The sequence below is a fragment of the Excalfactoria chinensis genome, chromosome 2 (assembly GCF_039878825.1).
Source record: "Excalfactoria chinensis isolate bCotChi1 chromosome 2, bCotChi1.hap2, whole genome shotgun sequence".
In the NCBI taxonomy this organism is placed as follows: Eukaryota; Metazoa; Chordata; class Aves; order Galliformes; family Phasianidae; genus Excalfactoria; species Excalfactoria chinensis.
In genome coordinates, this window is record NC_092826.1 from 47492299 (window position 1) to 47509520 (window position 17222).

At 37.7% G+C, this 17222-nt stretch overlaps 1 long non-coding RNA gene across 1 annotated transcript; it reads right to left on the bottom strand.

Annotated features, from left to right (window-relative positions):
* Nucleotides 1–11338: 11338 nt before the first annotated feature.
* Nucleotides 11339–13674, bottom strand: LOC140248950 (uncharacterized). The gene is made up of 4 exons (XR_011902915.1): nucleotides 13548–13674; nucleotides 13058–13121; nucleotides 12357–12530; nucleotides 11339–11988 (listed from the first exon to the last, which is right to left on the bottom strand). It is a non-coding gene; the product is annotated as an uncharacterized lncRNA (long non-coding RNA).
* Between the last annotated feature and the right edge of the window lie 3548 nt (nucleotides 13675–17222).

Here is a 17222-nt window from a genome sequence, read left to right on the forward strand (position 1 = left end):
GGGTAGTAGATCAGATGCCAAAGCTAAAGTAGAAGTAGAGTCAAAGATCGTTATGCTACATTGGTTCTTGGCTTTCTAAATTGTATTGATGGGTGATAGGCTGCTGGATGTGAGTCACAGCAGTCTAAAACTATTCTCACTTGTTATCTAGAGATGGAGAGCTGTGGGAGTTCAGTTGCATTATCTTTTCACACCCTCCAAGCACCCAGTCTGATATCAGCTTGACTAACTCCAAGGGTGGTGGCTGAGAGGGGACCCATTCTGATCAAGAGGAGCACAGAGTGACCAATGTGACCCTTGTCAGATAAGACAACTCTGAGATCAACAGAATGAATTTGGGACACAGAACTGGACTGGAGTTATAATGGTAGGCAGAGGATGGCTCAAGGTTACTTGAACATTACATCAGGGTTTCTGAAGAGGTCACATCATTATTCAAAAACAAAAACAAAAACCACTCAGGAGAAGAAGTCCCCCAGCACTTGGCTCTGGTTGAAGTCGTTAGGAAGGTTGCAGAATTATTCTGCTTCTAAACCTTTCCATCCAACTGTTCCTCTTATCTATACACTTCATTAACATGGACACATTCCTACCTTCCCTCTTTGTTTCAATTCCATCATGGGCTTTCACATTCCTATGTCTCTGGGACACCTGAATGACAGCTGAAGTAACATTCATTTTCCTAAGTAACTGTCAGAGCACCATGTATGCATGCCATTTTGAAATGTGATGGTGATGGTGTTTATCTCATCTTTATTATGTGCAGAATCTCTAGAGCTGTAATTTTTCTGTCAGACCTGCTGGGCTTCTTCAATTTGTTTTGAGGTTATTTTTGTTGCAGTGATCAATTTTTTATATGGCTTGTTCATTTTGAAGATATGCCAATGATTTCTCTAATGGCTGTCTTTACTTTTTTTCTGTGTTTCTCTTTAGGCAGATCACTAATAGCTTGATAATACAGCTTAACATTCTCTACAGTAAATCTCAGGAAATGTAGACATGCTGTTAGAAATTTTCAGCAGTTTTTTTAAAACTTTGAATCCTTTTAATTTAAATTAATCAAATTTTAAATCACTCATCAGCATCCACTGAATTACATGTTTAAACAGGGTTTCACTAGCTATTTAGTCAGGGTTCATTTTTTAATTTGACATAACAAGCTGACAAAGTGAGCACGTCTCCTTGCTACTCTGATATTCTTTTCATTTTTATGGGAACCATGTGAAGTCTGAGGTTACAGCTTGATAACTAAGTTGCTCAAAAACTCAATAATTTGGGATGAATTCCTACGAAGCCATTCAGTTTTTTTTAGTTAGATTTTCTCGCCATTAATTGCAAAGAATAACATGATTGATAAAAGAAGAGGGAAAGACTAAATACTTTGCATGATATTCAATAGGTAAATCCATTGATGAATGTGTTCTGAAAGGCCAGAAGGCCAGTAACTATAAAGTGTATTTGTGAATAAAATTTGGTGTCTTCTCAAAAAGAAAACAACAATCATTTGTAATGATGGCTTGCATTGATACTGGCTTATTGACTGTATAGAATCACAAAAGTGAGGTTATTGGAACCAGCTTCTGAATATGCTATTTAATCATTCACCATGTGTTGCAAAACAATGTCTACAGACACATTTCACAACTCCTATGTCTTTTTCTCAGTATCTTTTGGAATCCTGCCCAGTAAACCTATAATATATATCATGAACTCCTGATCCTTTTGAAGTAAATCCGAGTTTTGTCATGGACTTAAGCCCAGTCAATTCAGAATTCACTTATTATGTGTCTGATGTTTATAAACGGAGAATAACTTCCTTGGTAGATTCATTAAGTGGGGAAAAAAAAAAAAAAAAAAAAAAAGGAAACAAAAAACCAAAAACAAACAAACAAACAAAAATGTTAAAGCCACTAAAACACTTTGTTTATTGTGGAAGCTTTGCTTAGAGCACTATATTTTTCCACATACCAAAAAATGAGTAAGTACTTACATTTGAATATACCCAAAATTGTCTACCAGGGCTAATTTTGTTAAACAACAATACATGTAGAACTGCTTCTGACTACATGAATTCTTATCTCAGAATCTCATACAAACCCAGATTATTCCTGCTATATTTCAGTCATCTGCTTCCTGTTTACAACTGAGGTCCTTGTTCCTGGAAGAAAAGATAAACAAGGTTCAGATGGCTGCAGTTGTACACATGGACTCACTTTCTAGTTGCATATTTTCATATGCGATTTTGAATATAGAATATCTATCATGGAGTATTTAACAACCCTTTTTTTTTTTTTTTTCAGTGCATCCATGTTAACAGAAGCTTAAAGTATTAATGTTATTCTCGGAAGATGGCTTAGCTGTTATTCTTGACACTTCCTTTGTATGCTATATAGAAATAAAATTAGCACATCTAGGGCTTGTTAATAAATCTGGCTCAAAACATGGTTACTTGGGATTACTGGGCTTTTTGGCAGCATGATACCAGCAATTGTACAACTGGCTTGACAGTCAAGGGATTATCACTCCATGACACCTTCAGAGTTCAGTCTATTTGCTCACTTGCCTATCTAGTGGGTCAGCAGCTGGTAAAAAAACAAACAGACAAACAAATCTAGAGGCTCAGTGTTTTTTTCCAAAATACCATTCCTCACCAAGATCAGTTCACTGGGCTAAAAGTTCCGAACTATGCTTTCTTGGCCAAAAACAATTAATGCCACTTAAAGACTTAAAACAAAAGAGAATGATACCTCTGTTTTATCCAAGCAAATGAAAACATGATTGCTAATTCATGTCCTGGGGTTTATTCATATATTAACCAAAGAAAACATCTCAGAAATTCCACATCAGCCAACACTTCTGGATAACACTGGTCAGTTTCTGCTTTTATTTCAGCTTAGAAGTATTTCTTTCTTTCTTGGTGTAAATCTTTGTATGGTTTGTGTCTGTACTGCTTGGAGCTGTCAGTGATCACTTCATATTCTCTTAATCATTCTGTAATCCTAAATCAGTGGGAGGCCCATGTTACTTTGAGCAGGTTATAAAAAGCAAGAAAACAGACTGCTGTGAGGTTCAGTGATCTGTCAGTGGTGGCATCCTTTTTTCTCTTGGTGTTGACTTTGTAAGGAGGTTGAATGATCTTCCTTAGAAAACTTCACTTCCTTTAGTCTTGGATGCTATAGAACTAAGAAGAAAATATATTGCATTAATAATAGCAGAAACAAGGGACTAAGTTGCACGTGATTTCTCTGAAGGATAATATCTACTGGTAGAAGACTAAGTCCTGGCATTGGCTCACACTGTGTAATTCCAAAATAGAATTACCATTAGTGTATGTTTCTTACAACAGTGCGGCATTCACAAAGATTTGTTTGAGAAGACAAACATCTGTCTGAATCTTAATGGTTTGAGGCAAGCCCATTACATTCAGATCAGTTTTTCCAAGGCTCACACACTGAATACATATACACATTTTTGGTACTTACTCTCTTGTCTTCATACATGGCAAAAAGTACTTCAGCAAATTCCACAACTAAATACGTGTCTGATCAACTTGTGCAAAACCCAGAGACACACACGGCATCAGTCATATGTACCTATGTTTGAGAAGTCATGGAGTTAGCCAGTTCACTTTTCTCCAAGTTTGTTTTTTCTCTTTTTCCCAAATTCCAAATAAAAAATCTCCAGAAATTTCTCTGACATTAGCACCCCCTTAGCTGTAAAACTGTTCTACCTAATTTAAAGCTGTGATTTTAAGTGCTTGTCTTTGTTCATTTTCTGGAGAAGTAAAGGATTTCTGCTCTCTTTGGAATTAGTCTTTTTTGTTCTGTAAGGAAATGCTGTGTTACACTGTCAGATGAATGAATTCTGATTACTGTATTTATATCAAAGCTGACTTCAATCTCTTCTCCAGAGATTGAGTTGCAGATATTATACTAGTCTTATTAAGCAACAGGGCCCTTTGCAAGCATCATCTTTATTCAGAGCCCAGAGAGATAAGGAATGGGATTTCAAAGTAGCTGATTTTTTATTTTATTTTATTTTTTTCAGCTTTTAGACAGCTATAAATCAATTCTAATCTCACAATAATAGTGGTGGGAAGGGACTTTGGAAAAACTCCAGTGCAAGATCTTAATCTATGCAGTTAGCTGTGAAGTCCAGCTGGCTTCCTCAAGGTTTTGACTAATCAAACCTCAGAAACCTTTCAGGACAGAGACTGCACAGGCTCCCTGCCCTCTTTAAAATCAAGGGAATCAGGTGAAATTCCAAACCAAACCACTCCTGATTCTGTTTATGTTTGTTGTTTCTCCTCTTCCCACCACATGCCATTGTTTCTCTTTCCTGGGTATCATAGAATCATATCATAGAATGGTTTGGGTTGGAAGGGACTTTTAAAATCACCTAGCTCCAACCCCCTTGCTATAGGCCGGGACACCTCCCTCTATAGACCAGGTTGCAATGAGCCACATCCAGCTTGGCCTTGAATGCTTCCAGGGAGGGGTCATCCACTACCTCTATGGGCATCATGTTCCCATGCCTCACCACTCTCACAGTAAAGAATTTCTTCCTAATATCTAATCTTAACCTACCCTCTTCCAATGTAAAGCCATTTCCCCTTGTTCTGTTATTACATGCCCTTATGAAAAATCCCTCACCAGATTTCCTGTTGGATGCCATCAGGTGCTGGAAGGCTGCTCTATCAAGGATTACAGCTAACTGTACCCACTGCTACTTTGTCTCCAGGCTAAGTCTGCCAGGGTCCCTCAGCCTCTCCCTTCAGGACAAGTGCTCCAGCCCCAGCAAACACTATGGTCCTCCATAAGAACTCTACAGCCCAATGTGGACACCAAAACATTGCAGGAGAAGGAGTCAAAAGCCTGTTGAAGTCACAGTAAGTTACATCTGCTGCTCACCCTTGTCAATCCAGTCATTACATCACGATCAGCAGTTGGGTTGCTCAGCCCTGCCTGTGGCATGGGGTGAGACTGGGTAGGCTTTGAGGTCCCTTCCATCCCAAGACATTCTGTGATTCTCTGATCAGCTTTTGCTTCACTTGCTCAGAAGTATATTCCAAGGAGATACACTCCAGGAGTTTCTGAGATCAAAGTGTATGACACTGAGTAACATCTACCTTATGAATAAAATTTTACAAATTACAGGCACTGAGGTTCTAGGAAGGGGAACAGCTACAAATCTGATCTCATGAAAAGTACTTTTTCAGTAAGCTATGTTATGCTACTGAGCATTTCAGCTTTAGTTTTCCTGTTAGAACAGAAGGTAGAAAGTTTATTATCGATGGTTAATACTGGAGAGGTTGTTTTCTGGCTTTCGTTAGTTTTTGTATTGATAAATGTATATTTCTTTTAAACATTTCAAGGAATGCTCTCACAAAGACCTCATTCATAATTAATGCTTCTGCCAGCCTTCATGAAAACTAAAAAATTATGAAAACATTAAAAAATTGTATTAAACATTTTTGCTAGAGAAATTAATTAAATGTAGTGCAACTGGGTGCAGAGCTATTTAAATATTTTTTTCATTAAATAAAATCTCTGACAATGTTATTTCTCCACATTAAGAAATTATAACTCATGAAGATCCAGTTAGAAGAGGAATTTGTGTAAAATTAAAAAAAGAGTGATCCGTATCTTGGTTCAGTAGCTCTTTTCTGGTTTGAGTATCAATTCCTTATTTCAATATATTAAAAGTTTATTTATTTTATTTATTCACCTTATGTTCCAGAAATAATTGCTGAAGGTGAAATATATTCTTAATTCTGTACATCTCTAATATGGATTTTACTATAGAGTTTTAATAAATTATGGAAAAGGATTGGCTTAAACAAACCTATTTTATTGTGATATTTAGTACCAATCATAATAATGAAACAACATTATACAAGTGGAAACTGGTTACAGTAAGTTCTCATATGTATTACATTGCCTTGCATTTCTCACTTCAGTTGATTGTGATGCTAATGTGCCATGCCATGCACACTCAGATGTTATTTAGTAATTAGATGTGATTTTCCCCTCAGTAATTTCATCAGAAAGCAATAACCACAAAAAACCTTTTAACGCTATTTTCAAAACTTCACAGCTTCCTGAAATAACAATATTCACAATAGTATATTATTCAAATGCATAATAACTTAATTAGTTAACTGACACATCTCTTTATAATAATCATTTCTTCTCCAGGATATTTTCCATTTCATTTTTACATTTTCATCATTTGTACATCACAGCAACTATTTACAGATTCCACTCACAAGGAGGCTAGTCATAGAATTACAGAACCATAGAATTGTTAAGGTTCGAAAAGCCCTCTAAGCCCATCTAGTTCAACCATCAACCTACCACCACCATGCCCACTAACCACATCCGTCAGTGCCACAACCACATAGTTCTTAACACCTTCCGGGGACAGTGATTCCACCACCTCCTAGGCAGCTCATTCCAGTGTCCCACCATTCTTCCTGAGAAGAAACTTCTCTTAATATCTTACCTGAACCTCCCCTGGCACAATTTAAGGCAATTACCTCTCATCCTATCACTATCTTTCTGCTTTCTCAAGTGATTACCCTAAACAACATGCTGCAATCTTACACTGATTATACTCATCTTGGAGACACTATCTACTGAATAAACTCTGATGCTCAGAGCATTTGCCTCAGTAATTGAAGGTTCGTGTATTTTTAATGAAGATTTCTCTTGCCAGTATTTCTTTAACTCTCTGGAAAAACATAATTTAGCTATACACACAGTTATTGCTGCTGCCAGTCTGTTTGACTGTTTTGCATTTAAAGTTTAGCTGGAACAATGAAGTTATCTATTAAACAAAATAAAATTAAGACGATTAAATACTCACAATCTAAATAACGTCTATCTTGTATAGATAACACGAAGAATAGGGGATTTAGGTTAGATGCTACGAAGAAATTCTGCTCTGGGCATAGGCTGCTCAGAGAAACTGTGAAAGTCCCATCCTTGGGGATACTGAAGGCCAGGAAAAATGGGGCCCTGGGCGGCTGGATTGGTGGATGAAATATCAGGTCCCTACTAATGCAAGCTATTCCATGATTCTGTGAAAAGCATACCTAATAAGCCTGCAGAAGTAAGGTTTTCAGTAAAATGTATCATATGTACTTAGAAAAAATTATCCAATATGAAACCTTCCTATGAATATTTTCAGGCCAATTGTATTGGCATAAATGACCATAAACCCAAACACAAATCTAGTTCTTTTTTTACAAAGAATAGGTGCAAGACTGGACGTTTAAGAATACAAATTTCTTCCCAGGTCATGGAAATCCCCAAAATGAGCAGAATGTAACTTGGGAAAAACAGCTCTACAATTATGACATTATAAAATCAAGTAATTTAGTCATGCACAGACATCCTCTTCAAACAAATTTTTGCTGATTAATATAAAAAATGTATCAGAAAATCTATTTCCTTCAAATGAACTCCAAAATAAATTTAATCTCTTTTTATTAGAATTATGATATTTTTTGTTCCAGCACATGTGAACTTTGATGTCTAAAAATGTATCAATTTATAAGAATAATTTTAAACAAGATAAAAACAGCTGAAATCATTAATGTAGCACTGTTTGAGTTATTGAGTGGGTTATTTTAAAACTGGATTTTAAAATACTGATGGGATGGAAAATGATGTCACATGAAGCAGTGACTCTGACAATAAGGAAATGATCTCAGAATTTCTCACAGGAAATGCAATTACTTAATTCTTTCTTTGTGACGAAGGGATGTAGTAATCTTCAAAATGGGGTGATGATATAAAAGTGAGGAAGAGTCTTAGCCTTGCTTAGTTTATACCAATTGACTGCTCTTCAGGTTGTCTCTGGAAGATCTAGAAATTTCAAAATGTTCTCAAAGATGCAGGATCATTTCTAATATGCGTGTAAGGTTTTTGTTTCATTTAGCTGCCCGAGAAGAACACAAGAAACTTGAGCACCATGTTTAGGCACATGAGTAAATATAAGTTCCCAATGAGATGATGAGAAGGTCCAGCTGCTGCAAGTAGGAGTTGAAGAAACCAAACTGGTTCAACAGTCAACCAGTTTGACCAAGGATAGTGGTGAATAGACCATCGCAGAATAATTACCATGAAACAGAACAGCTTTTTCTATTTAGATTTCTCCAATCTGTGTATGAAGACCAGAAAAATAATAATCAGTCCGTTCAGGTTTGAAACATGATATTCTAAGTTCCCATTTTCAACTGTTTCCTCTAACAGTCATAGCATGCTTCTAACAATCATAAAGCTCTGTTAAAACAAGAATTATAACCAATCCTCAGGTTCAGGAGTTTCATTCTGCATCTTGACAAAGTTAAAATGTGATTTTTCCCATAGCATTGCTTCTGTTCTGCTTCTGTTTGTTTTTTTTTAGCCATCCCCTGAAGCATCAGCAGCTGATCATCTCTGAAGACACACTGAAGAACTGGGTGGCCAGTGCTTTGAGAATTTATAAAGAATTCATATAACTTTTGACATTTCCTGCAGGTTTTGTTGTTGTTGTTGGTTTTTTTTTTTTTTTTTTTTTTTTTTTTTTTTGCCTGCTTTGATCTTATTATGTTTATTGAGACCTTAATATGTGAACGTCTCAGTAAACCCTGGAACCCTGGTGGGAGACAGTAAGTGTTTTTGCTGTGATCACTGAAAACATCTTACTCAACACTTCCATTGGTTTGGCTACTTCCTCTGCTTTTCCTACTGCTTTTGATTCTGTACAAGGTAGAAAAGGTTGGTGTGAAAATCTCTATTCCTGTCAGGTAAAATTTTCATTTTTCTTCAATTCCATCTCTGATTTGCTGCAGTGATCTCATCAATCAGGGCACTGACCATGGGATCTTACTTATGTTCTTTCACTGTGACTGTGGTGCCTTTTAGATTCTATTTGTAAGGGTTATTTTGGAATATGTTTACAATATTATTGGTTATAGCATAAGAGAATGCTTTTGTGATTTTTTGTATATTCAGTGAAATCTATATTACACATTGCCATCTTGAAGAATGGTTTAGGAAATTCGTGAATATGCATATTTCTGTCAGTTGTGTGACTGCTTACTACAAAAAGAATCAAATCATGGCTAAATAGCCACCTGTATTTACTGGCATCATTTTATTAGAATTTTTGCTTAGCTTCACTGTCTAGGTAAGCCTTCCTGCAAACTAGTAACCAAGTGTATCTGTCCTTTTAATGTAGTTGCAATTTATTTCCTGATCCTGTTAATCAAAAAATAAGACAAAATAAAATATATCCACAGCCCTGTCCATTCATATAATATGGTATTGACAGAAACAGAAATCATATTTATTTTACCTTGTTATGGGGACAAAAATGTTTTTGTAGCCCATAAAGCAAACTTTTGCAGATTTATTCATAGAGAAAAGATCTAAGACAGAACCAAATGCAGATCTGATATTAACCTGTTACTTACTTGAAGTCCTTCAATGCACATGGCATCAAGGGATGCCATCTGATATAAAAAAAAAAAAACTGGGAAAGCTCTGAAATCTCTATTTGAGAGCTTATTTTAAATGCATAATCCTGGAGTTACTGCACTCCAAGTTTTACACTGGGACACAATTGGTGGGAATTAGGTCTAGGAGGGGAGGCTGTAGATGATTCAGAATAATTTTTGTTCCCACCTCCCAAGCAGTTTTGCAGAGAGAAGAGGGAATGTTTGATTTAGGGGGAAGAGTGCTCTCGTAGGACTGCAATTCATGAAATGCAGTTTCATTTCTGGATGATACCCGTGCATAGTAAACAAGTCCTTTTCTCAGTATGTGACTACACTGATCCTGCAGTACAGGCATCCCCCAAATGTCACTGAGGGGATATGCCTGCTGTTCCTCAGCAAAATAAATAAATAAATAAATGAAATGCATATTGGTTTTCAAAAACTCTAAGAGGTAACTGATGACGAACTTCTGAAGATATCTTTCCTGTGGTTAGAAAGAAATACAAACATATTTGTACATATGAAACAGAAGTCAAAAGTTGCCTTGCCTTAGAGACTGGAGGGAATATTTATCTGAAGACAAGTAGCCATAAAAATAACTAAGGATTTGTTATAGATGAAAGAAGAAAGAGATAGAATACCTACTTATATTACTGATGTTCTATACATATAGACATTCATGCACAGCTATTATTCTGAGGAGCGTTTACTGCAGTTTCTTTGTGCACTATAATCAGAAATGTGATATCTGCTGCAATTCTGCTAAAAGAAAAATCGTTTCTCTATCAGTAAAAGAAATTTTACTCACCTCTGGTAGTGTCAAAAACAGGTTACATCTCTTCAGTTCTTCTTTTCCAGAGATGCCTGAACACCTCTTGCCACCCTCTGAATTGCGGTTGTAAAGGTGCTCAATGTAATAATGCTAAAAGTATTTTAAATGGAAAGAGATTCCACTGCAGAGGGAGACTTTCAGTGAAATGTTGGGTGTTTTGTAAATGCATTTTTGTGCTGTCTCTTCTTGCACTTTTGGTCATATGCCTCTTGGTAAGCTGTCTTCCATATGAATACTAATACTTGGAAGATAAGAATAAAATGCCTACACATCTATAGTATTTATCCTTCATTTGTGAACACTGTTCATTAGTCTGCCATATGAATGTGTAATTTAAATGATTTTGTGTTGATACTACTTGAGAGGCTACTGGTTGCTTGGAGTTGTATCTTGGAGGAGAACAGCCATGTCTTACAAAACACCTAGTGAGAAATGGCAAGTGCTGGGGTGGCGACTATAATCAGTGTGTGACTGATTGAGGTTTGTTCTGAGAGTAAAAAAAGATTAATGAATAGAAAGATGGTGTCTCAGCACAGTCATCACAACTGATTCTGATGCAATAAATGTTCATTTGACCAAAATTATTCAAAGTTCACATTCTCAAAGATGTTTAATCACCTAAAAGTGCAGGATTTTTTGCATTTTTATGGGACCATTCATTAAGCATCAAATATTAAACACAAGGAAAGTAGAAAAGGAAAAAGAAAACACCTCTGGGTACCCTCTGTATAACTAGGACATATCTGCAGCCTGTGTTACATAATTCTCTGAGGAACTGCCATGAGTTCTTAGTAGTGCAGAAACATACCAGAACTCCTCTGAATCTGTGTGTAAGTACAAATCTAATAACATATTCCATCACAGGAAGAAAAAATTATCCTTTTATTTCACATTCATTTTCTTTCATCAGTAAAAACTCATAGTAGCAATGACTAGTTCTTAAAGCATGAAGGATGTTTCTTTGGATTATATAATTAAAAGTATCTTCAAACACATTCAAAAGAGGCCAGCATCATTTAACCAATTAGATCATAACAACTGTCCCCAACTGCTCTTGATGTGGCTCTTGATGCATCGCTTGCTTCTCTGCTTAAGTTATGAACAAAGTCAGTGCAATGCTTTGGGAAGAGAGAGAGGAACTTTTCTTCACCACCTGGAAACTTTCATCTGTCTGTTGCCAGATGAGAACTTAGGAAGGACAAGATTAATTGCTTTTTCCAATGTTGATCTGCATAGCTCTTGTGCAGACTGTGCCTGTAAAAATGGGCATGCATGGAGTAGCTCTGCACAGCCCAGGACACTACATGATCAGTAATGTCGTAGCTGCTTCCTGACCAAGCTTGTCTTCATGGCCACAGCTCTCCAAATGGAACAGCTGGATAGACAGACTCTGCCACTTCAATCTAATGCTGGAATTTACTGTAGTGGAAGAGGGGCATGGACAAGGCAGGGTTTCAAATGCATTGGCTTAGTAGGAGAGCAGATATGGTGAAAGCACTGTCAGCTTCAGGTAAGAAGATGCAAATCTTCATCACCGAGTAATTCTTTTGACCATTAGGCCTCCTCTGTGTTATTTAGGTCATGACAGAAAGTTCTGAGAGCCAAAGGTCTGTACAGCAGTCAGTGTCAGGGCCCATCATTTCTGTGCAATAGTCGGTACCAGAGGTCCCTGCAATACAGAGGGGATGACAGAAAAGCTATCTGGCTAGCCATGGTAGCTGGCCTACTTGAAGCCTTTCACCAACTGTGCTCCAACAGATTAAACCAGACACCTGAGTAGTTTGACACTGACCTCAGCATAAATTTCAAGCACAAATCCTTGGCAGATTTAGAGACATGAAATAAATAAATAAATAAATAAAATAGCTGGAAGGATCATATGTAAAGGGTCACCAAGAACCACAGTCCATTCTTGTAGCCACTAGCTACTATGCTTGTACTGTGGTTGTACAACCATATCCCACCTCTGTAGTAATTCCCAGGCACCCAGTTCAGCAGGGAAATCCAAAAGTCCTTAACCAGGTAAAACAAACTTACAGTAATATAAGCTTCTATGTTTTGAAATTCCTTTGGGCACAAGTGAGGAGATACGCAGAAAACATATTGCAAGAGGCGTAATGTGTGTGCCACTGACAGTGTTTTCCTTCCACTCTTTCTGATGTTTTTCTGTTTGCAGTGATACATCACAGCAGTTCTTAATTCTTTCAAGAACTGTAAGGAACAGAATAAACAACAATCATTTGGAAAGGAAACAAGAATTATGATTCCTGTCTGTTACAGCTAGCACACTGCATTATAATATATATGCAACCTAATGTGATATTATATAAATACAACTGCAGATGCTCTTTTTTTCATGTACTGTATAGATAAATATTCCTTGCTTTTGCAAGTGTCTTAAAAGATTTTGTATTCATTGATTTTTGTCCATTTATAAAAACCATATTAGAGCTTTGCTGATTTTTTTTTTTTTTCTCCCCGACCATAAATTCCCAAAGGATTTCTTACATGGGGGGGAAAAAAAGTTGGCAGTGTCTTCTAGCAGCAGCTAACTTTTCAAAGCCTACTCTCCTATAGCAGCACTAATTACAAGACAGGAGTGAATTTTCTCCTTTATAAAAGTACATATGTGAAGAACCTCACGAAACACAAAAGAGAAAAACAATAGGAGTAAACATACTAAGAGGACAATGTAAGAAAAGAAGGGATAATAAACACAAAGCAAAGGATTATCTTACTGCAATTTTTCCAGGGCTCCTACCCACAGAATCTTTACTTTTTCTCAAATTTGTGTTGAAATTCCTGTGGGCACAAATGAGAAGACAGACAAATTTTTACCACATTTTGTTACTGAGCAAAGAATTATTTCACATTTTAATGCAAGCTCCAACTCATCTGTCCTTCTGTCACCTACAGGTGAGCTGTAAATCAGGCTTCATAGCAGGAACAAATCAAAGCAGTAGCTTATCTGAGGTATGCATTTTGATACAGAGCACTCAACAGAATACCAAACATTTACAAATGTGCATTGTCTACTGAATAAGGAATGTACATAGTCCTTGAATAAGGAATATATTAAGGAAATTATCACTTAGTTAGGCCAGGGGATGCATTTTCAGCACTCCTGCTGTAATAGTCACATGGCTCAGAAGTCTAATGTTCACAACTGTGTTTATCTCCTGATTTACACCAAACACCACTACCAACCTGTAGGTGCAACAAGTTTACCTTTAGATGACATTTCATTTCTGATCATACTCTGTAAGCAAGCAACAAACTACCAAAATAGCTTGTTTGTCATATAAATGGCTACAGAGGACTCAGAATTTCCTTGCTTTGCTTTGTAGCTTTGAAATAAATCCTACTAGTTAACTCATATTCTTGTCAGATCTTGTTGACAGAAGAATTTATTGCTGAGGGGGGCCAGGTGTGATGACAAACACCTGGGAACTTGGAGCTAGTTAAAAGCCAATAAAAAGCAACTCACAGTAAGGAAATACCTTTATTTAGGCAAAATTATATGGGTTTTTAGTGCTTGTCAGTGTAGTGATCCTGTCTCTTTAGTCCATGGTGAAGCAAAGATGTTCTTTTAAAATTAGAAGGGTTGAATAAGTTGTCATTTAATGCTGCCTTTAATAGAACAAAGCCTTCATCTGTGATAGTAATTTGAATTAATGGAAACAAACATTTCTGAATTAGTGCATATATTGATCACTATATATAACAGTGGCTCTTAGTTGCTTAATCTGAATTGAACATTTGGACTATTTTCAAAAGGGTATGAAAGACACCAAGAAATTGTTAATTAGGTGGAACTTCAATCATGTTAAAACCTCTGTGAACTTTAAGACCAGAATACCACACCTGCTACCACTAGATGGCATTGATTCAGCATCCAAAACTAAAGACAAGCTTCAGATTTAGCAGAACTAAATCTCATTTCAGTGAATGCACAAATATTAAATGCACTCATAACCATTGCTACTTTTCTTTAAGTATATTCTCCACACTCAACAATGTTATCTTTTTTCCATCTGTATCTCCTGTATCACTGATATGTGTTGTCAGCCAGCTTTGCTGCTGTTTGCTGTTGATACAGTTATAAAGGAGAAAAAAAAAAAAAAAAAAAAAAAATCAATTCTAGTGCTATGAAATCAGAGCTACTTCCTTGTGGAGTCTTCAAAACACTCAAAATTACCAGGAACTATGCCCAGATCTAGCATAGAATGTGATGAACTTTGTCAGCAACTGCAGGAGGTTGTGCTCTTTAACATCTTTCTCAATGACACTGATGACAGAATTGAGTGCACGCTCAGCAAGTTTACTGATGACACCAAGCTGAGTAGTCTGGTTGACATGGTAGAAGGAAGGGATGCCATTCAGAGGGACCTCAAGGGACTTAAAAGGAGGGCCTGGGTGAATCTAATGAGGTTCAACACATCAAAGTGCAAGGTTTTGCACTTGGGCTGGAGGAATACCAGACATTTATACAGACTGGAAGGAGCAGTCCTGGAGAGTAGCCCTGCAGAGAAGGACGTGGAGGTTCTGGTGAATGAAAAACTGAATATGAACCAGCAGTGTGCTCTTGCAGCTCAGAAAGCAAATAGTATCCTGGGTTCCATAAGAAGAGGGGTGGCCAGCAGGGACAGGGAGGTGATTGTCTCTCTCTACTCTGCCCTTGTGAGGTCCCATCTGGAGTACTGCACCCAGGTCTGGAATCCCCAGTACAAGAAAGACAGAGAGCTGGTGGAGAGGGTTCAGAGGGCCACAAAGATGACTGGAGGGCTGGAGCACCTTACCTAGGAAGACAGGCTGAGAGAGTTGGACTTGTTTAGCCCAGAGAAAAGAAGGCTGTGGGGTGACCTAAGTGCAGCCTTGTATTACCTAAAGGGAACCTATAAACAGGAGGGGAGTAAACCCTTTGAAAAGGTAGATAACAGCAGGACAAGGGGAAATGTTTTTAAATTGAAGGAGGGAAGATATAGTTTGGATGTCAGGGGGAAGTTCTTCACAGAGAGAGTGGTGAGGTCCTGGCACAGGCTGCCCAGAGAGGCTGTAGATGTTCCATCCCTGGAGGTGTTCAAGGCCAGTTTGGATGGGGCTCTGGGCAGCCTGCTCTAATATCAAATGTGGAGGTTGGTGGCCCTGCCTGTGGCAGAAAGAGTTGGAGATTCATGATTCTTGAGGTTCCATCCAACCTGTGTGATTCTGTGATTCTGTGGAGTTTAAGCATCAGTAGTTTCAAGAGATGCTGCTCTGTCTGTTTTACTGAGCCTCAGATTTTCACAACCACAGGCTGCCTTTACCATTACAGGATTACTTTACATGGTCTGGAGGAGACTTCTCCAGACAAGATGCAAGAATTGGGGCTTTAATCCCAATCTTTTCTGCCTTTGCCACTGACATGATGGGAGAGTACCACTGTCCCTACAGATGCCTTCTCTGTGAGGTCTTACATGAAAGAATAATTTCCATTTGTTCTTGCTCATTCTCTGTCTCATATTTAAGGTGTGAAACTAAAATGCCTGCTGCCCACAGCGTTCCTAGTTTCACTTTTGATCAGTAGTCACACACCTTGATTGGGGGGTAATGGAAAAGAAAATAGTGTCTTTTTTTTTTTTTTTTTTTTTTTTTTTTTTCTTCTTCTGAGGTATCAGCCACTCTGGAAGAACACCCTGGAAAGACCTACCTGAAAGGTGATGGTGCCTATGTAACAAACTGGATATAAATATTTCCCACACTGTCTGTATTTCTGATCTCCGCACCACATTGCATAGCCACCTTAAGGTTTTATTCTGTCTACTTGGGACTGGAACAGCAAGAACTACTCATCCAGAGTAACACGATGGCACTCATTGTGGATGCTCCTTGACCTCCACTGCTGAAGGCATGAACATAACAAGTGTCCACATAGATATGCACATAGCAAAACTCAATATATAACCCACAGTCACTCCTATTACCCTCCCAGGGCTCTATACCTTCTTTTGTCCTTTGCTGTGTGCTGTGATGTGCTGTATCAGCATTCATTGGGACACAACACAGGGTGGGGGTTGAGCTGTTAGCCAAAGAAAATACTGCTGATTTGCAGTAACACTGTGTGGCACTGGAAAAGGAGGGAGAAATGCAGGTAGGCATAGGAACTTTTCTGCTTCACTTGAAGCCATCAGGGGAGTGGGAATTTGTGGGGAAAGGAAATGTGATAAACACAGTTGCTGCAGTATGGGAGAATGAAACTGGGTAACATTTTCCAGTTTTGATACTCTTCCCAAAATTCCTTTTCAGCATTTAGAAGAAATGATGCATCTAAGCAAGTATGAAGATGCCCTGAGTTATCCTAGTATTACAAGGTCAAAGTGTTTTGGATGACCAAGAATTGCTTTTAGTCATGTCTCAGTCATAAGGAAAAATAAGCCCCACTTGTATTCAATGAAACTAAGTATGAGACCTACAGGAGAACAAATGTGCCTAGTCAGCATCTCCAAATCCATTCAGTTTTATACCTATTCCCTACAAGAAGAAAGCATCTTAAGTCTTCCATAACTGTGGGGCAAGGTAGCTAACTCATGTTCAGTCTACATTAGAATTAAAAAAAAAAAAAAAAGACCTGAATGGTCCAAATAGTTTATTCTTTCTCAGACCACTCTTACCAGATTTCATCTTAAAAAAACCTTGAGATCCAGGAGGCTGAAAGCAGAGCAGATAAACACCTGTATCCTGTGAATAGTAAGGAAGTTGGAGTGCCTTCCTGTTGTAGGAAAGATTTGGTCTCAGGTCACTTTTCCAAGGACCTCATCCCTCATCCCCTTGCTAAAGACCACAAGTTACCACTTTCTTTTGTAGCTTTTGTCATTGGTGTCTAAATTGAAAATGGACTGCAGTGTTTGGCAGCATACTGCTCAA